The sequence below is a fragment of the Rhinolophus sinicus genome, chromosome 4, assembly GCF_057876585.1.
Source record: "Rhinolophus sinicus isolate RSI-liver-muscle chromosome 4, RSI-T2T, whole genome shotgun sequence".
NCBI classification, from domain to species: Eukaryota; Metazoa; Chordata; class Mammalia; order Chiroptera; family Rhinolophidae; genus Rhinolophus; species Rhinolophus sinicus.
The window spans coordinates 104,501,167-104,526,057 of NC_142504.1; the positions used below are offsets into that span (position 1 = coordinate 104,501,167).

The 24,891-nt window shown below is 45.3% G+C and overlaps 1 long non-coding RNA gene across 1 annotated transcript in view; it reads right to left on the reverse strand.

Annotated features, from left to right (window-relative positions):
- LOC141573138 (uncharacterized) overlaps positions 1 to 24,891 on the reverse strand; it is a 47,620-nt gene that overhangs the window by 14,047 nt on the left and 8,682 nt on the right. The gene's annotated exons all lie outside the window — the stretch shown is intronic.

Here is a 24,891-nt window from a genome sequence, read left to right on the forward strand (position 1 = left end):
AAAATATATTCTCTTCTAAAATATCTGCAGAATAAACCAGGACAAGAATTGCCACATTCTAATGGTACACTAGGAGCAATGTACTTTATCTTGATCCATTTCCTTGGAGGAGAAGAATTAGAGATTTGGAGCTGGGTGCAAAACTCCAGGATCCTAAGTAGAAGTTGGTCGTGAAGAAGAAAGGAGAAGAGACCCAGGGAGAACCTTTAAAAAGCGGATCTCTAGAAACTGAGAGAATGAGTAAGAAGTTTCTTATTATCTAATGGAGGGGAAATATCAAATAGATAAGGAAATATGGGGGAAAGCAATAAAGCTTAAGCAATGAACTCGGGGGATTTATGAAAAACACTGGAACACAGAAAGGACGGGAAGAGTAGCAAGATGGAGCTGTGTTCAGGGACCGACATGTGGGGGAGGTGGGAGCAGATGGAGGAGGGAGAGCAGGGGAAGGAAAGAACAAATTACGGAAGAACAAAGAAGTGCCCTGATCAGGCAGGCCCAAGAGCAGGAAGGTCAGACAGGCTTTTATGAAATTTTACCAGAAATAGTCTTCGTTTGCACGATACGAAAGAAAAACCCAGGAAAATGCCATTCCCGATGGACAAAGAGGGCAAGCAGGTAACAGGAGGATTAAAAAAAAGCCGAGGTTTTAATGTGTATTTTTACTTCTGTGTTTACCAAAAGACGTTACATTTTGTTGTCAGGTCTGTGGGTTACACTCAGAAAGCAACCACAAGCAGACATTTTGTCTGGTGTGGAAGCAGTTCCCAATAATTCTCAAGATTTCTGATCTCCTTTCAGCCCCATGCTGTGGCTAATGAGTACAGGTTGCTTCTTTGAGCCTCCCTTTGTCTTTAACCCTGGGGTTTGTTTTCCAGGCATGCAGTCCCACCCCATGTGACATGGCCAGGGCCGGCATACCGGATATAGACAGGAGCATCCTTTGCAAAAAGCTGCCTGAAACTAAACCCACAGGGACTCACAACACTCGATTGAATGGACATGTGGAATTGGCAGGGACCACTGGGGAGGGACCAGCAATTATTCTCAGCATTTCCCAGAGAAGGGGCGTTACCTCAGGAGCGTCACAAAATAAAAACATGATGACTATTTTTTAGGAAGCAGAAAAAGATGACCACATTCCTTATAGCGTGATAAGCTTAACCTGGCTTCTAGGGAAGATGCTAGAACAAATCATCAAGCAATCAATGTGCAGTCAGCCAGAAGGGGGCAAGGCCTGCGGAGCTTATGGACACAGCCGTGTAAAGAGTAAATCAAGTCGGACCAATTTAATTTCCTTCTATGATAGAGTGACAGGCCATGTAGATAAGGTGGAAGCAATAGATGTAATCGACCTGAGACCTCAGCCAGGCATTTGCTTCTGCCCCACGTGACAGGCTCCATGACAAGCAGGCTCGCTATGGTTCAGGCCAGGGGTCAACAACCCCGGAGCTCTTACACAAGATGGCAGGGGATTCGGTTCCTGCCACGCTCTTCTCTTAGCCCCATCACCTCAGTGAGTTGATGTTCATTGTCACACAATTTTATTTGATAAACATTTGTCTTGTGCCTCTTGGATTTGTGCACCGAGGCACTTAATAACTGTGTGTTGAATGAATGATTGAATGCTTAGGCATAGGAGCTGCAAACTCAGGAGAGTGGCACAAGGAGCTTAAACCCCACTTCACCTCCTCCACTGCAAACAGGCAATGAGGAAATACTCAGTGTTTTATTTGCTCCTCCATTCATTGAAAATGCCAGAATCCAGTTTTACATTTATATCATACTGAGACATAGTGTATAGTGGAAAGCAGGATCTGCCTCCCAATGTTTGCCATTTTCTCAGAATCAATAGAGAGAGACAGAGGCAGACAGAGAATTCCAGAAGGGAATAGATGGTCTTCAGATTACCCATCTTTATCTGTAGGCTAGATGATGGAATTTTACTAATGCAAACTATCCATGGGTCATAACACATCGAACCAAGTTGACGAGGCACAGAAAACAGACCAGTGCAATGGGGACCCATGAAACAAAGCTCAGGAATGAAACTGAACTACTCAGACACAAGACTGGTCTTTGTCAAGACGGTAGGTCAGGCTAGAGCTAAATGGACCTAAACGTACATAGGTTTCAACAGAGCCCAGGAGGCAGGAGCAGCCGTATGGCTTCAATGAATGGCATAATGTGAACACCATCAGCCAGGAAGCAAACTTGCTTCAGTGCTCCACGGAGCAGAGCTTATGTGATTCCCAGCCCCACTTCTTTGGAAAGATGAGGAGAAACTGGAATGAGAGCAGAAAAAAAAAAGCGACTAAAATTATTAAAGGGACAGGGAAATGCTAGAGGTGTAAAAGAAATGGCTAAAACAGTTAAACTAAAGAGAAGGCTACGAGGTATGACAACACTTGTCAGGGAGCTGCAACAGGTAAGGGAAGCACAGAAAATGAGTCTCCTTGTCTACTCTGGGAAAGGAAAATGGAAATGGAAGATTTTGTTTTTAAAAATTTATTATTATTTTTTTAAAATAAGACATGCACACATTTTAAAATGAAAAGTGTTAAAAGACATATTGAAAAATAGCTGACCTCTGACCCTCATCCTTCTCACCTCCAAATCCTGGTCCCTGGGCAGCCATTTTTGAGAAACTCTTAGCCGTTTGCAGCTATCTACCTTCAAATAATATGCTTACGCTGCATGTCTTGCTTTTACTGATTTTTTATATTGTTTGTTGATTTTTATTGCAGGACAAGATAATTTAGCTCTCATTCCCTTCTTTCCACTCTCCCATCCTCCTGGTATTGTTACATTGCAATTTTTGCGTAAGTCAATATTTAGAGTGTACATTGTTACAATTAGGTAGCTGCTGCTTACTGCCAAGCCAAGTAGTGTGCTATGATTGCATTTCCTTTTTGCGTGTGTCTTGGAGTCAATAGTTCTACCCAAACATACCAACAGAGCTGTAAATCTTCTCCCTGTATTACTTTCCACTGGTAAAACAGAACAAGTGATATATTAGCGTGGTTTTCCTCCTGAAGACACTATTCCTGAAGCCCCTGTCTTCTTACTCCAGATCAACGGGCTGTCCACCCAGCCTGCTGCCCCACCATCATTCTGGGACCACACTTCCCATTATCTCTTGATGTCCTTCCACCTCTGAATTAATTTCCTATAGCTGCCATAACAAAGTAACACAGCCGAGTGGCTTCGACAACAGAAATTCATTGTCGCAAAGTCTTGGAGGCCAGAAGTGCAAAATGAAAGCATGGGCAGGGCCATGTTCTCTTTGAAATCACTAGGGAAGGATCTATGCCAGGTCTCATCCTCGCTTCTGGTAGCTATTGGCTTGTGGCAGCATAACTCCAATCTTCAATGGCATTCTTTGTATAAGGACAGCAGTCACATTGGATTAGGGGTGCACCCTGCTCCAGTACGCCCTCACTTTCACCAATTACACCTGCAATGCCTCTATTTCCAAGAAAGGGTTAGGATGAGTTTTGGGAAGACACAATGCACCTCAGAAGAGCCTCTCTCCCTTATTTCTTGTCTCCCATATGTCATGTACCTGCTTTCTGGGTTTATTCCCTCTTTGGGGAGGAGCACATTTCAATAGCTTCCCTCTAAAAGATGAATGAAAAAAGTATCTCATATTTTGCATGTCGGAAAATATGATGTATTACAGAATTGTACACCTGAAATCTATGTAACTTTACTATGTGACTATGCAATAATTATCAGCCCAATAAACTTTAATTAAATAATTTTAAAATTAAAAAAAAAGTTTTCTTCTGTTCTATACATTGTCTCTGTTTTCTGAGTTCCTTTTTTTCTATTAGTTTGTTTTTTGTGTTGGATACTTTCCCAAAATTACAGGTTCTATGTGTTAAATTTCTGTCTAAGCTGCTGTAATCGAGTTCCCTAAAATCCTATCTTCAATATAGAATTTAATTTTTTTGTCACATGCTTGTCCAGACAGAGGTTGTCCTGGTCATGTGACTCTGCCATCTTCAACATATGGCTTTCATGTCTGGGTCCAAGTTGGCTGCCTCAGCTCCCACCATCACAGCTGTATCCCACCCAGAGGGAAAGAGGAAAAGAGGAAGGGAGTACATGCCCATTCCCCTTGAGGGTATGACCTGGAAGTGGCACATATCACTTCTGATCATACCCTATTGGCCAGAACTTACTCACATGGTCACACCTAGCTGCAAGGGAGGCTGGGAAATAGCCTTATGCCCAGTTACCATATTTTCAGCTAAAACTCCAGAGTTTTAGAATTAAAGAGACTAGATATTAGTAAAAAGCTAGCATTTTTTTGCCACAGTCCACTTACTACTGTATTGGTTAAGGTTTAGGAACTGGCCATAAAGCAGAAATCACTCTAGATATTAAAGAAGAAAGGGATTTAATACAGGGGGTTGAGTGCTTTCAAAATCAGTGCAAGGGCTGGATGACTGGGGTCTAGGATTTTATGCTGACCACCCAGCATCTTCAGAGAATGACCTCCCAAGGGAGCTACTACTTTGCCCCATTCACAGACAGGGAGTCAGGAGGCTGCCACAGGAAGAATTAAATTCAAGAGCACTCTGCCAGAGATGCAATCCAAGGGTCAGGAAGCTGCCACCACTCACAAGGCCACCACAGTCACTCACTTCCCACAAAGCTGGTGACGGGCCCTGGGAGGGCTGCTGTAGGAAACCTCACTTTCCTGCGGAAAAAAAACCCAAAGCATTAGGAAGATGGCTTCTACCTCCCTTCCACCTTCCAAAATTGTTCAAGGGCTTCTTATTGGTGGAATCAAATGTCTTCTCATATCCTAGTTGTAAGGTCATCTGGGGAATGAGGGTTTTAGCTTGCCAGGTTCAGGAGTATAAGACGACAACCTTAAAGGAGGCAGAGATGGAGCTGAGTGCTGACCCACCATATCCAAGACTCAGTGGTCCTGGGCTGTTCGTGCATCTTTAAAAGTACGGCAGAAATAACAGACCAGTGGGCACTTTGCCTTTTTATTTGGGGGTGGGTTCCCCAAATGTTATTAAAGACAGTCTTTCCTCTGGACCTTTCAGATTCTTCACAGAAGAAGCCCTCAACCTCTGGCCTGGGGTTATAGGCTGGTTACCAGCATCCTGAAAGTTGGAGGTGTCAGTGCTGGGTGTGCAGGATTCACTCTGTCCTCCCTCCACCTGAAGTCTTTGAGTTAAAAGTCTCAGTTTTTAACCTAAAAATTCATGTGGATTTTGCAATCAATTCCATGATAAATCTTAGTTTGTCTTAATATAAAACTATTCTCTGCTGGATCTTTGGGTGAAGTAATGGCCCAGAAAGCTGTTCCATGCTTAATTTGTGCTTTAAAAACTACCCTCTGATGAATGGCCACAGATTCCCCCTAGAGATATGTATCCTCTACTTTGAAAAATACAGGCCTGGATTATTTCTCTAATATTTGGAGTCTGATAACTATTTTTCTCTTCTTAGTGGGTAGGTAAAAATGAAAAACAACAAAAGAAAGGAAGAGAAGCTTGAAGAAGAACGACCTGCCTTCTATTTTAAAAATAAATCATAGCAGGACAAAGCTGGAATGGAAAATTCAGAACAGTGATCAATACTTGGAGAAAAGAAAGCAAAAGGCCATGTTTTATTGCACGATCCACGCACTGTGTACAAGAAAGCAGCTAACTGTGAACACAGGTTTCCAGGGCCAGGAGGAGGTAGAGACAAACCCCCTTTTCAAAGAAAGGAGCCAGTAAGAGCCTGCTGGAAGTAAATTCAGCGCTTCTGGAAAATGCCACAGTCCTGTTTTGGGAAGTACCCAGCCTGCGTTTTATTACTGCCTGAGCACCAGACATAGCAAATCATGCAGTGTTTCCTTCCAGCTCTCGGACTGGCTGATGGTGGCATGTCCAAAGCACCACCCACTACCATGTTTGGCAGTCATGCTGGGAAAAATCAGTTGGTATGAATTGGGCAAAAGAAAATGAAAATGGAAGCGGTGTGCAGTGAAGTGAAAAAAGAAAGGTGTACAGTAACTCCTTTGAGTGGGAGAAAAAAGAACGGGAAGGTGAGGGAGGAAGAGCTTGGGTGTGTGTTCCGCTCTGAGGGCAGAGCGCATATACAGACATGACCTCATCTGATCCTTTCAGCTCCGTCTGATAGCCTCGTTTTGTAGATGAGTAAATGAAATCTGAGCAAGGTTCACAGATTTGCTCACTGTCACAGAGACAGTAAATAGTAGGTCCTGCATTCAAACCCAGAACTGTGGGATTCCCAGCTGCATACTCTTTTAACTCGACTCCTTCCGTGTCTGAAAGGGAGGAGCCAGGAGGCTGGGGTGCCTTCTCAGCTCCACCACTAACTGGCTGTGTGACCTTGGGCATGTTACTTAAATGCTCAGTTTCTTCATCTGCACAATCGACATGATAGTAGTATCTGGCTCCTTAGATGGTCAATGGAATTAAACGAGATAACACACGTAAAGTACTTAGCACAGGGCTTGGGGCATAGTAAGTGCTCCAGAAAGGCAGCTGCTCTTCCTTTGCAAGCACATGGGAACTATAGAAGAAAGGAGCATTGCAGGAAAATGTCAAACAGAAGAACTCGGAATGTTATTCCAGGTAAGAGACTGTTCTAAAGGCATTCATTTCCCAGCCTTCCCCCACTCTGTATGGAATCACAAAGAGCTACGTTTCTCAGGCTCCTTCGCCAGCTTGTTTCTGGCCAATGCAAGGCTGTACCAGTCAGGGATCTCCAGAAGACAGAACCAATAGGCGACAGAAAGATGACAGATGATAGATAGATAGATAGATAGATAGATAGATAGATAGATAGATAGATGATAGATAGCTGGATGGATGGATGGGTGGGTGGGTGGGTGGGTGGGTGGGTGGGTGGATGGATGGATGGATGGATGGATGGATGGATGGATGGATAGATAGATAGATAGATAGATAGATAGATAGATAGAATAAGATAGATAATGGATGGATAGATTACTGATAAATAGATTTATTTCCAGGAGCTGGTTCATGTGATCCTGGGGACGGGGATGGCAGGTCTAAAATTTTAAGGCAGGCTGGTAAGGCTGGAAACTCAGGCAGGAGTTGATACTGCAGTCCTAAGGTAAGGTAGAACCTCACTGTTCCCTCTTAAGCTCGTCAGCTGATCGGATGAAGCCCACTATGCAGAGTCATTTCCTTTCCTTGAGGCCGACGGATGGTAAATGTCAGCCGTGTCTACAAAACACCATCATAGCAACATCGAGGGCAGCGTTTGATCATATAACTGGGTACTGTAGCCGATACAAGTTGACACAATACTAACGGTCACAGAGGCGTGGTCAGCGTTAGGAGGTGGAGGAGGGGGCAGCACAGCGTGTGCACGCACAGGCCTCCTCTGATCAAGACCAGGGCTGCTTCCGGGAGTCTGTCAATGGATGAGGTGCTAAGTAGTGAGTGGGCAGCTGCTGCTGATCCCAAGTCTGTCAGCACCCCACTGTTTTGTACTAGAAGCGTCTGTCTGAACACATTGGGGCTGGACAGTGAGGAGAGTCCAGGAGCTGAGGAGCGAAATTCCCACACATACACCCCGCCCCTTTCCCTGCTTACGCGTTCCCCCAACCACTTCGCAATATCTGAAGGACTGTGCATCTGGATTGTTTATTTGCTTCTCTCTTCCGCCAAGAGTACAAGCTCCATGAAGGCAGGCAGTGCTGCCTCTTTGCTCACTGCTCTGTCTCCAGTGCATACGACAGTGCCTGGCTCGGAGTAGCGGCTCCGTGGACGTCAGATGGAGAGCAACCTATCACTGCCTTCTGACCCAAAGGATCTGCTTACAGGACCTGCTGCCACTATCAACTTTTAGCCTTGATGCTAATAGTCCAGGGCATGGCTGTTCTTCCCGAGTTCCCTGCACAGCAGCCCAGAGGGGTAGAACATTGGGAAACAGCCCCCATTCCATGTTAGGTAGGGGCAGGGGCGGGTTGAGAGACGGGCAAGGAAGAAAAGTGGTTTCTGTGGCCGGGAACACATAAGTCTGAGACTGAAAGCCATCAACCCCCCTGTGCGACTCACGTGCCTGCACATGACACATGACACCCCTTGCCCTCTTTCCCACTAGTAATTAGAGCTAAAGGCTGTCTGACAGCAGATACCCCTCCCCTCCCTTCCACTTTCCCTTCCACTTCCCCTCCTCAAGCTTTAACACCATTTGAGCTCTGCTCGCTTTCTTCTCCTCTCATCATCTCTCAGGCTCTGTCCCTTCTCCAGAGTTAATGAAGCGCAGACATGGAGGGAGGAACCGAAGCTGGGGGGGCAGGGGGGGCAACCTACCCTTCAAGGCCCCTTGCTCTCCATCCCCTGCAGGGCATTGCCCCGTGTAAACCACCGGGACTGATGATTCAGTAACAGTTCCAGCAGGCACTGGAGCCCCAGTCCTCCCCCACTTCTAGCTGAATGAAGTCACCTTTTCCCTCCTCCCTCCAGCCCAGCACACTCTGGCCTCCCCTGTTCAAGCCAATGACCAATGGCTCCAGCCCAAAGCAACAGACTCCTCATTGCAACCTTTTCACTCTCCAAGGTCTAGATCGAATCCCACTTCTCCACTAACACCGACACTCACAGATGGACCACTTCTTGGAAAGGACAAAAGCCTTATCACTATGGCTGTGCTGTTTCCTTCTGTGCTTCTTCCTTTCTCCATCCAGACTCTAAAGCCCTCTGCACATTCCCCATTTCCTCCCACCCCATCACCTAGCCCAGATGTGGGACATGGTGTGTGATCAACACAAAGATTCCATTGCTTCATGGACCTCACCTGGGGGAAGCCATTTCCTCCCAGTTCCCAGCCAGTACGCTAACAGAATAAAAGGGCCAATCACACTAAGAGCTTAGCCGAGACTCCCAGCCATCTGTACTCCTTTTAATCACCATAAAAGTAACACATGTTCGTTTTTAAAAATTTGGAACATACAGAAAATAATTTTTAAAAGTCACATGTATTCTGGTATATTTCCTGCCACTGCAAATATGCACGTTTTCAGGGAAATTGGAATCACGACAGTTTTTTTTCAATTGGAATATGAACATATTTCTCTATTAAGATGCTCACAAATATGACAGTTTTTGATCCTTATTTTCCCTATATTATTTTATAGGAAATCTTTTCACATTAAATAATTTTCATGCTGCTAAACACCTTTCAAACATGTCATTTTTGTCAGCATGTGGATGCACCTTGCGGTACTGCCCTGTCTTTGGGGCACTCCAGACGCGTCCTGTGCCCCGTCGTCTCCAGGCTGTGTGACACCATTTAGCCCCATGATGTGTCTCCACAAAACCCTGCCTTACCTGGACTGGCCCCTCCACCAAACTCCCAAGCTCTCTCTTCCTTCTTTATTCTCAGTCTAACCAAAGAAGCACATAATCCTTAGGACTTTCTCAGCCACCACTCCCCCCCTGCCATGGGCCCCAACTATGGTCAGACTCACCCAAGACGCTGTACCCAGTCAGCCTTCTGGAAGGTTCTAAGTGCCCTAACACCCAGGGCTGGTGCCAGTTTCTCAGTTTTCTCTTCCTTGTCTGCTTTACCTCTAAGGGACCTATGGTCACACCCTTCTTCCTGAACCCCACCCCTCTGTGGGCCTCCAGGACAGGGTCCTGCCTTGCTTCCATCTTTCTTCCTTTCTTTTGCTGCCATCTCCACCCCAACCCTCAGATGGGGAGGGACCGCAAGCCTCTCCTCGTCCTCTTTTCTCTTCTTGACCAGCCTGGACACACCACTGATGTGCAGCAATGAGAGCCGAGTAAGGTGGTGCTGGGGGGATCGGAGTCACCTGTGTGTCTACAGGTGGCTCCCACTCAGCCCTTGACAAGCTGTCCTCTCTAGGGCCTGACGTGACATCTTCAGAGCCTCTTTTCTGTTTTGGGAGGGCTCACTCTGGGCCTTAGGCAAGCTTGCCTTTATTTATAAAGGTCAGGTCTTCTCTCTTTTGGGGGACTTTAGGGGCTTAGTAGAATCAGCTGGCACTGGAGCAAATAGCCAGAGCCCTGATTTCTAAGAAAAACAGTGTCTGGGTTCACTTTCTAGCTGTGTGACCTTGGGGCTTGGGCAAGTTACTTACCTCTTTGTGCCTCAATTTCCTCACCTGGGAAAACAGAGACGGAGTACGGTCTACATGAATCACGGGCACAACATGCTTACAACAGTACCTCGTGGGCAGTGAGCATTTACCAAACGTTAGCTGTTACTACCAAGGCTCAGATCCTTCTCTCAGGCACACGAGGAGGCAAAAAAGGATCCCTGCTTCACCCATGTCTCCAGAATGAAGGGTCCTGGGGGTCAGAGAGGGATGTCATGGTCCGAATAGATCAAGGAAGACAAGATTGGGAAGGTTGCTTTCCAAACCGTAAGTATGATCTTCCTCTCTCCCTTGCATGTTTGGATTTGTGAATATGTGACTGTGTCCCCACTTCACCTCTCATGTCGGGTTGTGAGACTCTTGTAGACTTGACCTTGCTGTACTGATCTTTGCATCTCCAGGGCAAGCTGCACACATCAGGCACTCCACTGATGTGACAAATGGAATAAGCTAAGGGAGGTATTAGAAGAAAGAAAAGTAAGGTCAAAAAAGCCAAGGGTGAAATCATCAATGTTTGCAATTCTCGACCAATCTAGGAAGTTAGCTTCCTGATAATTCTGAACTACAGCTACTTGGACTGAACAGAACAAAGAGCTGTGGGTTCTCAGACTATAGGCAGTTTGCTTTCTGTTACACCAATGCCCCCACCCCCACCCCCACCCCGACACACCATTGGTTAGGAAGGCAGCGTGGGGGGGGGGGGGAAGAAAAGGAGTATGTTTTCATGGACATGATTTTGAGATGTTGGAAAATGAGCACAGATGGTTATTAATAAATTTAAAATGAGATTCAAGTGACACCTGGGGACTCATCAGGCACTGAGTTGTGCGTTAGCTGGACAGAAATCATCAGAGTATTTCTGTCACCGATAGGTGGAGTTTGCGGAAAACTACACCTTGACTCAGAATTAGTGAAGTGGGGAGGATGACACACCTTGTTGGGATCATCAGAGGAGATGGTGAAGTCAGTGCGGGCCATCTCAGGGCCTCCTGGGTGGCCTTGTGGGGCCCTCTCCCCCTTTGGTGTTGCCCCAACCCCCCATCTGCTGGGCCCTTGTGTTGTGCAAACCCCCAAAATGGGGCTTCAGTTGGACTGTTAACTGTGCTTCAGACCTGTCCCCCACCCCCCACACCCGTTTCCTTAGCAACCTGGCCCAAAATATATTGCCAGTGTAGTGTGTTGAATAGTGGCCCCCTCAAAATTCATTTTCACCTGGCACCTCAGAAAGTGACTTTATTTGGAAATAGGGTCTTTACAGATGTAATCAAAGATCTCAAGATAAATTAGTTAAGGATCATAAGGGCCCTAAATCCAAGGACTGGTGTCCTTATTAGAAGAGTAGAGGACACACAGAAAGACACAAAGAAGAAGACCGGCAGGAGAGATTGGAGCGATGCTGCCACAAGCTAAGGAACGCCTGAGGCCACCAGAGCTAGGAGAGGTCAAGGATTCTTTCCCAAACACTTCAGAGGGAGCACGGCCCCGCTGACACCTGCATTCCAGACTTCTAGCCTCCAGAACTGGGAGACGATAACTTCCTGTTATTTTAAGCCACCAAGCTGGTGATGTTTTTATTTAATAGCCACCCTAGGAAACTAATACAGCCAGTAGGATGCTAGTAACTGAAAATGGGTAAATCTGGTGCCTTCAGGAGCGTTTATACTTTAAAGTATAAACTTGAGAACTGATACCTTAAACCCAAGGGGATAAATCTCAGCTGGTGGAGTTTCCAGAAGTATAGTGAGTGAATGGGGTGTTGAGGTAGGGGGTCCTCTCCAAGTTACCTCAGAATGGTACACGATGCTTCCGTCTATGTAGCCCCAGCAAGTGGGTGTGAATACCTTAGAAGGTGGTAAGAAGTTAATGGACATTCATATTCTAGTTTCCCAAGTCATTACTCATGTTGGCTTCAGATGAAAGTTTAATTTCAGACTGGAACAATTAAGGACCTATGTAGAAATTGCGCTAAAAATGCTTAGAAAAATAAGGAACGATATTAGGCAAGAAATTTGCTCTTTGATGTGTAAACATTGACTGATCTATTTTCAAAGAACTGCATTGAGAGGTAAGACATACAAACGTGATCTAAAGTAGAGGTTAACTACGCTACCTATGAAGTGGTCTGAAAATAAAAATTTCTCCTAACTCTGAACAGACCTTTAGCTCTAACTGCGAATTACATTCACTATAGAGAAGAGGACCATATGAGGGGACACCATGGGGACGCTGTCAGCAATGCTGCTTCATCCTTAGCTGCATGCATTGCACCTGGAGCACTTTGCAGGCTGGACAATTCTGATTCAGTCGTTTTGGGGTAGAACCTGAGATTCTGCATCTCGAACAAGCTCCATTCAACTGAGACCACACTTGGAGAACTACTGTTATATTGTTCATTAACTACAACAACAACCAAAATTACGAGAGAGAGAGAGAGAGAGAGAGAGAGAGAGAGAGAGAGAAGGAACTTTTATATTAAAAACACAGAGCTATATCAACCACTACAAACTCGTGCACACGTGTGTGTGCATATGTGTGACAACCCAGGAAATTTGAACACGGAATGGATATTTGATGATCTTAAGGAAATAGTGTCCATGTTTTAGGTGTGGTAAGTTTTTTTTTTTTTTTTTTTAAAGAATACACTGCAATATTTATGGATGAGAGAAGAAGATGCCTGGGGTTTACTTAAAAACAACTCAGAGAGTAGGTAGGCAGGAGTATAGGTGACACGTGGTTGGCCATGAACTGATGAAACTGGGCAATGGGGACATGGAGATTCCTTATGTTATGCTCTCTCCATCTTTCTGTATATATCTGACACTTTGCATCATAAAATGTTAAGAACAGATAAATCACCAGAGGGTAAGGGGGGAGGGCGGTGGTAGATGAGGGTAAAGGGGATCCAATATATGGTGATGAAAGGAGAACTGACTCTGGGTGGTGAGCACACATTGTGATATGTAGATGATGTATTACAGAATTGTACACCTGAAATCTATGTAACTTTACTAACAACTGTCACCCCAATAAACTTTAATTTAAAAAAAAGAATAAATAAATCAAGCAGAGGGTCATCTTTAGATTCATCTACTGTATATGCAGGGCCCACTGTGTGAGGCATTTGCACATGTATTTCATTTAACTGTCACAACACAACTACCCGATTTTATGGAGGTTCCCTTGGAGTAAATGACTGACTGGCCTGATGGCACACTACTAGTCGGTGGTAGGGTTGGGAACTCACATCCAGGCTTTCTGATTTCAAGTATAGTGCTCATTCCATTGTGTCAGTGGTTATCACACCTAAGGAAACAAAAGAGTCACCCGGGGAGCTTATTTAAAATGCAGACTCCAGGCCCCCCACCCAAGTTTCTCTGATCCAGAGGATTTGGGGTGTGGCTCAAAAATTGGTATTTTTAGTAAGTCTCCCCAGATGATGGTAACGCAGGTGAGTGGGAGGCTGCACCTTAAGAGACATGGCCCGAGAGCGTTCAGCCAACTGGAATGAAAAGGACAGAACATGCAGCCTTCCAAGTTCAGACGCTCAAGAGAGGATTTGGTCAATCGTCGATTCCTTCTGCACTGGGGTGATGAATCCGACTTTGGCTGGGTTTCTGGGCTCTGCCTGAAGGGCTACATCATCAATGCTGTACTGAGGTGGAAAGGACAGGGTTCGAATCACCTAGAACAATCTCCTGCAGGGTGCAGAGCAGAAAGGGGCGTTTAACTCATGAACAAATACCAAATACCATACTTCGCTTAGAGGAGAAGCTTCCCAAGGTTGTGAACATCAGTTGTTTTCCTCCTTTGCCTCACAAAGGAATGAGTTCTTGTCTAATTCTAATCTTGTCCCCTGATGCCTGCCAAAGCCTTCAGTTAATAGTCTGGAGTTCTCTGTCTTCTCTTGGAAATGCTAATAGAGCAGCTGGCAGGGGCGAGTGTGGGGGGAGGATGTTATTAAGTTCCTTTAGAGATGTGGGGAGACAAAGTTAACTCCCCTCCAGATACCCTGTCTCTCTGATGGAGAAGGCTCCTGGGACCCGGTCTCATTATTTTCTAATGAGCAGGATTCAGAAGGCAGATTATGCCCTCTAACTCAGCGGTTCAGTACCTCAGCTACGTATTTTTGTACCATCTGGGAAATGTAAAATAACTCTGAACACCTAGGGCCCCATCCAGGCCATCATATCAGAATAACTACAGTGGGATCCAGGTGTTTGCATTTTTTGGAACTTCCCAGGGGATTCCTAAGTGCCCAGATGTAGGGACTAGAAAATCATTTGTAATATACAGTCCTGGCTGTGCAAAAGTTGGCAGTGAAGTTGGGGGAACAACATAGGCCAACATAAATGTGAAAATAGAAATGAAAGGATTACTTGAGACATTTTATTGCAGTCACTTGTCACCTGTGGACCTACTGAGGGGTTTCAGAAGAGAGAGCAGTTATGGGGGCTCTCAGGAGGCTTTCCTTACGAGGCTGACCTTGCAAGTATGAAAGATTTGGGCAGTGGAAGGAGAGAAGAGGGCAGAGAAGGACTAAGGTGTGACTTCTCCAGGTAGGGGGAGAGGCCCACACTCAAGTTTCCATGCCGAGCTTCACGATGTGGAGTCCTCCACTTCTAGAACACACTGACATTTTAGGATATCTCATTTTTAATTCCTCACTGAGACTCCAAAAGATTTATTGGAAAAAAACTGTACCCTGAATTAGGAAATCAAATGAGGATGGGCAAACCTCAACCTCTCTGGCCCTCCATCTCTGTTAAATGAGAGGTAGGAAGTAAGAGAACTGCAAGGCCCTCTTTCCACCTGAGAATCTATAATTCAGGTCCCAGGACCATGTGATATAGACTCTTTGTAAAATAAATCTTGTGAAGTTATAATTTATATATCGTAACTGCACCTATTTATTGTGAGTGTCTATTTTGATGAGTTTTCACACCATTTGTATATCCATGCAATTACCACCATAATCAAGTAAGAGGACATTTTCATTACACCCAAAATTTCCTCTATGCCCCTTCCCAGTCAATTGTCACTCCCCCCTCTCCAGCCCTAGGTAACCACTGATCCAATGTCTGTCACTATAAATTAGATTTGCTTTTTTTCCAGAGGTTAATAAATTATGTGATTAACATAATCTTTTGATTCTGGCTTCTTTCATATGGCATAATCTTTTGAAATTCATCCATCACTATATATTAGCAGTTTGTTCCTTTTTAATACTAAAGAGCATTCCATTGAATGGACATACCACATTTGTTTATACATCAGCTATTAATCTGATTTCTGGGCTATTATGAATAAAACTGCTATGAACTTTTATGCCTAAGTTTATGTGTGAACATATATTTCCATTTCTCTTGGGAAAATACCTAAGAGTGGAATTGTTTGCATGGTTACATGTCAAGTAAAATATTTAACTTGATAAGAAGCTGGGAAATCTTTCCAAAGTGGCTATACATTTCGCATTTTCACCATTAATATGTAGGTGTTCTATTTGCTCTACATTTTTGTTAACACTTGGTATTGTCAGTCTTTTTATTGTTGCCACAGGGTCTGCTTTGAGCTTACATTATACGTTATGCTTACACAGCAAGGGACAGAAGGGCCCTCAGGGCATTTCAGCAGGGACCCTTGTATCATGCTGCTTGGCCCTAGGACAGATTTGGCCTTGTAAAATATAGGTGACTCAATGTTGTTTGAGGTCCAGATACCCTGGTCAGTTTCGCTGGAAGTTAACATCAGGGTGATCCTGGTGAATTGACTCAATCTTTACCATCTACAGTGAATGCGGCTTTAAGTTCCGCTGCAGTCTGGTTTCATAGGCCCAGTACTCCAGCCGTGCCTCCCTGGGCTCTGCTAGAGGGCTCCTGACATATTTTTAATGAAGAGAGGCCGCCTTTGGGTAGCAAGATGCTTTTCTTCCCACTTGTGCCAACCCCTTCCTTTTATGACATGTTTTAATGAGGGGGGATGAAAAGAGAAAATGAGTGCCAGATGTATCCGAAATGGGTCTCAACAATAATTACTTTCTGCAGTGAAATTATGGAAATTCTCCATTCAATACACTTTGGGAAAGGCTGGCAGGAGAGAAATATGTGTTCCTGAAAGCACAACTGAACGAGCACATTTTAAAGTTCTAGCCTAAAAAAAAGATTTCTGAAACCATTAAGGAAAGCCGAAGTTGAACATGCCCCTTCCACTTTTTAAAAGAAAAAATAGGAATTGAACCTCAGTGACGAAGGTCAACGATCAACCCTACTAGTAACGGATTCCTCCCACTCTGGACTCTAAAACAGAAGGGAAGATGATGTGTTCCACCCAGCCACCTCAACTTCGCAGGAATTTAACTGAGGGAACATTCGTCAGACACTTATCTAGAATCCCGGGACTGGACCACTCTGGCCGAGCAGCTCCCTCCTCCTGGGCCAGACAACAGCTCATCTATGGCAAAGAGCTGGAGTGAAAATGAACTGTATCTCCGTTCTTGGAGGATGACCACCAGGAGGGCCAGGGCTGCTGACTCCCCCAGGGAGACCTGCTGCATCCATCTAGAGTTCCTGATGCTCCCCTGAGCAGCCCTGGCCCCTGCCTGCAAAGCCCAGTATGTGAGTCCCCACCCGCGTCAGCCTTATGCAAGGGCAGCAGAGGCCAACTTGAAGTAGGGGCCTAGAAAGCCCAGCCATCCAGACTGCCCACCTCAAACTGCTACCAACAGCCATTTTCCTTTCCTTTCCTCATGTACCAACGTCACTGCCCCTCCCGTGAAGTGAGGTAGTCTACAGAAAACACAAATTGCAGAATATAGAATTAAACATCAAATCTAGAGCAAACATTTTATATGGGAGGGCAAGTGTGAATGTGTCCACAGTTCCTAATCATCGGTCAGAACTTTCCTACCTTTCAGCGAGGTTCAGTTCATATCTTTTCTTTTGGAAAAAAAATGGTTATCAATGTCAATATCTCGATTGTGATATTGTACTATAGTTTTGCAAGATGCTACTACGGGGGAAATTGGGTAAAATGTACATGGATCTCTCTCTCTCTATTATTTCTTATGACTGCATTTGGATCTACAATTATCTTAAAATCTAAAGTTGAATTAAAAAGAAACGGAAGGGCATACAATCCTAAAGAGATACAGTAAAGTATGGATTTGGCTTGAGTTTCAGGGAGGCCAAAGTGAAAAGGGAAACGAGATGATTCGTGTATTATAAGGAATTGGCTCGTGTGACTATGGAGGCTGAGAAATACTAAGATCTGCCATCCATAGTCTTGAGAACCAAGCGAATTGATGGTGTAAGTTCAGGTCTAAGTTCCTAAGGCAGGAGAAGACTGATGCCCCAGCTTGAAGACAGTCAGGTAGAGAGCAAATTTTCTCTTGCTCAGCCTTTGGTTCTTCTCAGGCCTCCAACGCAGTGGATGAGCCCCACCCACACTGGGGAGGGCAATCTGCTTTCCTCGGTCTACCCACTCAAGTGATTGTCTCACCCAGAAACACCCTCACAGACACACCCAGAATAATGTTCAGCCAAATTTCCACGCACCCCGTGGCCCAGTCAAGTTGACACATAAAATTTACCATCACAACCTCAAACAAAGTCATTCGCCTCTCTGTGCCTCAGTTTCCTCACGTGTAAAATGGGCACGATGATAGTGCCTTCCTCACCCACTTGGGGAGACATTCGAGAGCACTAGAATGTACAAAATTCTTAGAAGAATGGTTGGAATACAGTAAGTGCCCCAGCTCCCAGGGAAGGACAAGTAGGAAAGGAACAAAGAGAAATTAGACAAGGGTTTCCGAGCTAACCTGGCCCCAGTATCCCCTCTCCTTCTTTCTCTTTCTCTGTTTTGCAGAATTTCTGATACCGATATTTGAAAAGGTTCTGATTCCCCAGAGCGACACCTCCTTTACATCCCATTTTCAGCGAGAGTCTAATTGTACCACACACACACACACACACACACACACACACACACACACACACACAGGATGTCTGATCAGGAGCAAGGCAGCGAGAGGGCTGGGTGGGTCTCCGGGACTTCACTGTCTGCTGCCCTGACATTTGATAGCGTGGGAGCGGAATGGCCGCCTCCCACACCGTAATTGCTGTTGACAAAACACAAGAAGCCCAAAGGCATTTCCCCAGTGCCGCCCCAGCTCCCTCCCTCCCGATGCTGCTGTGCTTACAGAAATGATGGGCAGAAAGTACCTCCGCGGACGCAGTTGGGCGGTAACATCACAAGCTGGGGGTTCTGCTACACAGTCCAAGAGCAAGGAGGCAGGATGAGGTGGCGGCAGAAATGGTTTATGGGAAAGAAGTCTCCCCTTTACACACAAATATCTAAAAACTATTAATTTGGGGGCAGCAGCAAGGAAGAAATACATGAAAGGAAAATTGATTTCTATTTAAATGGTATGTTTTCATCACCTTTCTTCAGACCCTAAGCATTCATCTTTGAGTACCTGTGCTAATTGATTTCAAATGCAATTCAACGCAATGGCTGTAGAATAATAAATCTCAGGCAAAGAGGCTAAGGGGGAACTTGAGCCGAACGGGAGGGGGATGTCACCTGTGGCCTTTCAAAGGTGTGTCTGTGTCATCCTGGGGTGAGCTGGCAACGGGCCCCTGATGGGAGGTGGGACAGAGCTGGCAGTAGGAGCTGCTCCGTTGTTTGTGTGGTGAGTAATCCCTTGAACTTGAAATTGTGCAAAGAAGTTGAATAATCACGAAAAAGTGATGCACCGGCTCCTGAGAATTATTCATGGGAGATGAGCCCGATTTCCGAGCACTGGGTCAGCAGGTGGCCCCACTCAGAAGGAAAGAACGCGTGGTGTGACAGATCTGCAGGAGCCAGAGAAGAGCTGGGACAGGAGACCTGCCCCCATCTGGACAACAGCGGCGTTCCGGTCGACTTGGACAGGAGTAGCTGTTAGGTTAGTGCAGGGCGCGGTCCCACCAGAATCAGCATCCAATCTCAGTAACTTCCCACCTTGCATTCCAGAATTCTTCCATGGCAGCTCAGTCCCATGCAGGACTGAACTCTCTCCAAGGGTTTTTCTCCAAATGGTTGAGATGAAGCGTTCATTTCTGAGAATGGACAGCCCTACCCAGGATGTACCTACATACATTGAAAGCAACATCTATAAAATATCAAAATGCAGAGCTATTTCAGTCAGTTTGGGCACAGAGGTAATTAATCTAAAATTCCAATGCATAGACAAAGTTTCCTAAGACAGACTAAAGTATAAGTGGACCTAATGGTCTCTTTCTGATACGGATATCACTTCATTCTTTATGATAAGCATTTCAGTAGTTATATAAGTACATTTAAATTTAGAATAGTTGTTTCTGTTTTATACATGAAATGAGCTGTGTCCTCATGGCCCTTCCTATTACTTTCACGTTCATTCATTCATTCATTCATTCATTCGTTCACTGTCTCTACCCTCATGTAGCTTACTGTTTAGTGGAAGAAGACAGACATTCAACAGCTGAGCATTTCTTCCTGTGTTGTGGGGATATGATAAGAGGGATCTAAAGCAGAAAGCCCTGGCGACTGGCTAAGCTTTCATTTCCCCAGTTTACCCATCTCCCACCTGCCAAGCCCCCATGGGGCTATTGATTCCTGACACGCCGGCCAGCCATGATGTAACTCACATGTCATGATATCAGTCAGTGTGATGCTGACAAAGGCAAAGGAACCCCTCTGGCTCACGCTGAGAGTTCCTCCTCTCCCACCCACTGCCCACTGTAGCCAGTTCCTGAATTACCTTTACAGCTGGGAAAAGGTACCAGCAGCCAAAACACCTCACGGAGAGCAGCAGATAAATAGCATTTCTATGGGGCCCGTTGATCTCCCCTCTGAGCAACGTAACAGACAGGGAGGTGGGGAAGCAGCAGAAAAAGTGCTTCCTCACTGCTGGTGACCTCTCTTCTGAGGGGCAGGGGTATATCCCTAAGTCAATCTGTGACTCGCTGAAGCCACACTCCCTGCTAACAGTCCCTGGTGACAAACCCCTAACTCCATAGCGCCAAAACAGGAGGAAAAAAAGAAGGCGGGAAGTAATTTGGAATAGGAAAGAACAGGTATTAACAAGCTGGACTTAAAATACCCATTAGGTGATTAAGGGGGATTAGACTGGTATTATTTCTGCAGCTCTCCTCGGAAAGCTGTGAGGGAGGCAGAGACTCCACAGCCAAAGTTTCCCTCCAGTTCTGGTAGAAACATCCAATGACTCATCTTTCACTTCTCAAGAGCCAACAGGCACTGAAAGAGTATTTCTTGGTCTTTCTTCTGGACTGGGCAGAGTACAGATCTCATCATGAAGAAAATCAACCTTTTCCCTGCTGAGGGCGAGTTCTGGCCCCTCATTCTTCTGCTCCGGGTTCTGTGCTGTGAGGGGTTCTGTACTGTGGGGTCGTAACTCTGTGCCTGTCTTGGGGGTGTTCTCAGTTTAAAATTCTATCACGCGATTGCGCTGGTGGGAAAATCCTCCCTCTTGGCATGGCATCCCATAATACACTAACCCTGAGAGCAAGTTTAGGGAGTTCTTCATGATTACATGAGGACAGGGAGGACCCCGGACCAAATGTCACTGAGCTCCACAAAGGCAGCTCTTGTCACCCCCCATGGCCTCTCAGAGGAACAGCCCACCAGTGTCCCCTGGTTTGAGCGCGGCCCACGAGAGGCCAGGGCCAGACCTCACAGAGAGTGAAGGCCAGGACGCTGATCCTGTTTCCTAAGCTCCCCTGCTCTAGGTCCTGCGCCCTCCTCACTCCTCCTGCCCCTTGCTGAGGCCCGGTTTCCCAGCACCCCTTCCTGGAGCCCAACCTTGGGTCTCTCACTTACCCTTCACCAGGCGTCCATTCAAGGGGGAATCAGCATTTTAACTGCAATCTATATGCCTTGAGCTGAAGGGAGGGACTCTAACCATGGCAGACAGGGTGGGGCTTTCCCACATAAGGGGACATTTTTGGTGCTGCTGGAGCCACACCACATGGGTCCTGACGCATGTTAGACATTTCTGTGGTTGAAATCTGCTGAGTCTCCTACCCCTTTGCCCCAGTGGAGCAAGATGGCATCCAATGGATATAAAACTCCAGAATGGTGCCAGCTCACTGTAGGAGGCTCCCTCCTGAGTGCTCAAAACTTGTGGGTTCAGGAGGCCCTCTGAACTCTCTTCAGTAGGTAAAACTTTAAATATTTGCACACAGCTCTCCTGCCCCTCCCAGACCACCCTTTCCTGAGCTCGGGCTCTCAGGACTTCCAGTGGTTTTCGTGGCCTCCAGAACCTTTTCACTCTGGACCTTCAGGTTTGCTTCAGATTGTCACATATAGGGCCAAGTGTTCCCAACAGGCTAGAAGGAGGCCTTTTGGATGAGAGTCAGGAAACTCAAGGCACTTGTCTCTGCAACTCATTCATCAGGGGAGGAGATGATTCCTAGTTTTCAGGGATGGGTAGTGACCCACGTGGGTTTTTTTTTCCTTTTATCTTCAATGTAATCCAATTCAATTACATCAACAGGTATTTACTGGGCATCTCTTAGATGCTAGGCCCTGAGGTGACAGAATAAACAAGCTGAACTGGTCCCTGCCCTCCTAGAACAATTATTCTAGAGGATGAAACGGAGGGGATGGGGAAAGAGAACAGTCTAGTGCAGTGCGATGAGTACACTGGCCAGGGAAGCAGAGAGTGCCGTAGGGACCCTGGCTCTTAATGGAGGTCAGGAATGGCGATCAGTGAGAAAGAAGCGATGTCCGAGCTAAAACTTAGAGGATGCGCTGGAGTTAGCAGGCACAGAGGATGGCATCGAGGGGGGGAACACGACTGCAGGAAGAAAGAAGAACACGTGCATAGAGTGAGGCAACAGATTGCTTGGCATAGTATGAGGAACTGAGAAACGTTGGACGATGGATGATGGGGAAATGAGGAGAAATGAGGCTGGAGAAATCATGAGTGTGCAAATCACAAAGGGCTTCGCAAGCCTGACTAAGGGTTTGGGCTTCATCGCTCCTAAGGGCACTGAGAGGCCAGTGGGAAGTTTTAAATAAGGGAGTGATGAATTCAGAGGTGCGTTTGAGAAAGATCTTCCCGGCTGCAATAGGACAGGAGGTGAGCAGAGAGTGGAAATGGCAGCAGGGAGATTCGGTCAAAGCAACTGCAGAACCCAGGCTAGAGATGCCCCGGGGAGTACGGGGGGGACAGAGACAAGGAGGGGCACGGGAAAGTGACTGAGAAGGACAATTGATGTTCTGACTGTGAGCTGTGACGCCATTCCCTGGAATAGGGGACCTCAGAAGAAGGAATCTGGAGGGGGGTACTCTCCCCACTGTCAGCCTATGTGCTGGTGGAGCCGTGTGCCCTGTGCCACAGCAGGCTCTAAGGGAATTACAGGACCCTGAACTCCTCGTCATGGGTTGATACATCATACTCTCCATTGGGTCCTCAGCATCTGGCACAGAATTGGTGGTAAAAATTATTTACTACACGCATGCATGAATGAATACATGAATGCATTAATAAATGAATATAACACGGAGTGTCTGACTTCAAAGTTCTTAGAGGCTTCTTGCAAGACAAGATTATCCCACATCAAACAATTAAAGAACAGCACAAGATAGAACATAATTAAGTTCTAAATCATCTGGTTCAGGCTATAAGCGCTGGAGTTTCAGAGAAGGGAAAGATCAATGTGGGCTGCCGGAGTTAAGGACGGCTTAAATATAATTCCCCGACATTACAGTACCCTGGAAACAACAGCGCTGGTCTTAAACTGAAGAGAGATGAAAGCCAACACATAGAGACTTATTTACCCAGCATTGTACAGTAGACCACCATGATATTAGGGGACTGAATTAATAACACTGGCCTTGGGAGGTTAATGCTGTTCAGCTGGATTTGTTCCTGTACAATTAATAATGGGTTCTGATGCAATTAATTTCTCACTGTATGCTTTTTGTGAAGATTCTTTTTCATTACAGTGAAATTCACATAACATAAAATTACCCATTTTAAAGTATACAACTCAGTGGCATTTAGTACATTCACGCAGTTGTATAACTGCCCCCTCTATCTAGATTCAAAACATTGTCATCACCCCAAAAGAAAACCCTGTTTACTACATTCTTCAATGAGCAAAGCAATATGGTGGACTGAAAAGAGCCCTGCAATACAGGACCTTGAGTTCTCATCTGAGGTCTGTAATCAAGTGGCTCAAATTTGACCCGGGCCAAGTCACCAATGACTTCAGGGCCTCAGTTCCATCCTTTGTAAAAAGGGGGGTTTGATTAAGATGATGACCAGGGTCTCTTCTAGCTTTGTAACACTGCAATTACCAGTGCAGTTGTCTTTCACCTTTGAAGATGATTAGCATAAAAATAGATTTATTGGTTGACTACAAAAGAAATCACAGTAAATGTGTGTGTGTGTGTGTGTGTGTGTGTGTGTGTATGTATGTGTGTTTAAGGGGCAGAGGTGGGAGGAAGGGGAAGTAAGCAGCTGAGGCTAAAATAGAACCAGAACGAGATCTAGGTGAAGAGAGTGGCTTTTGGGCCAGATTATCCAGCTCGCTGACCTGGTTTCTGATTGATTGTATATTTTGGTGTTTAAACCCCTTAGTGGACTCTGGTTGAATTCAGCGATGGGAAGAGCTTATTCCAGAGCTGCATTATCCACTACCAACGAGCTGTGTTTGTATCCTGAATAATTTCATATCTAATCCCAATGCTAAAAATTTTTTTCTCTTTCTTCCTGCCTCAAATCTTTAATTACCACTTTTCTTTACCAAGTTTGCCATGCACATCTTATGGAAAGAACCTGTTCCTAGTCCTTCAAATAATTTCAACCGTGTACAGAGGCTTTATAGTCCAAGAAAATGCATAGATTCTCAAAACTAATGGAGCAAGAAAAGCGTGACCATACGCTAGGTGCCCTGGGCTCATGGAGAGTCTTCTAAAATTCAGTTGCTATTTGGATGTAGTTCATTGCCAAAATTTGATCTTTTGTGAAGAATCTGTTCAAGAATCTTGTCTATTATACCACTGGGTTTTCCTGCCACATTTTTTTTTATTGTTTTGTAAGAATATCTCTATATAGTCTAGATCTGAGCCCTTTGTTATTGTAAGTGTTGCAAATATTTCCACAGTGGCTTGTCTTGACACTTTTAAAGCTGTCCTTTGATGAGCAGAAGTTCTAAATTTTCTTGTAGTCCAATTTATTAACCTTTTGTTTTATGGCTAGTACTCTTTGTATCCTGTTAAAGAAAACTTTGCCTACCCTAAAATCATGAAGACATTTTTCTGTGTTATCTTCTGCTTTAAAAACAAACAAGCAAAACAAAACTATCTTTTCTCCTGGTGTGCGGTGCCATCTTTGTAAAAATTGCAGTGTCTGCATATGTGTGAATTTGTTTCTGAACTTCCCGTTCTGTTGCTTTGGCCTATTTGTCTATCCTTTTGCCAGTTCCACACTGTCTTAATGACTATAACTTTATAAGTTTTGATATCTAGTAATAAAAAGTTCTCTACCTCAGTTTTCTTCTTTAAGTGTTCAGCTTCTACAAGGGATGGTATATACGTATATTTGGTTCACCCTTACTTCCAGGTGTTAGCCCTTTGGGTTCCCACTCTAACGTGGGGTGGGGTTTAACAATCGCCCTTCCTTGCTGTACCCCCAGATTTTATCTCCCAGCCTTATAAGCTCCCCTCAGCTTCTTGGTCTCTGTCTTTTGAGATAAGCAGGTACTTCTATG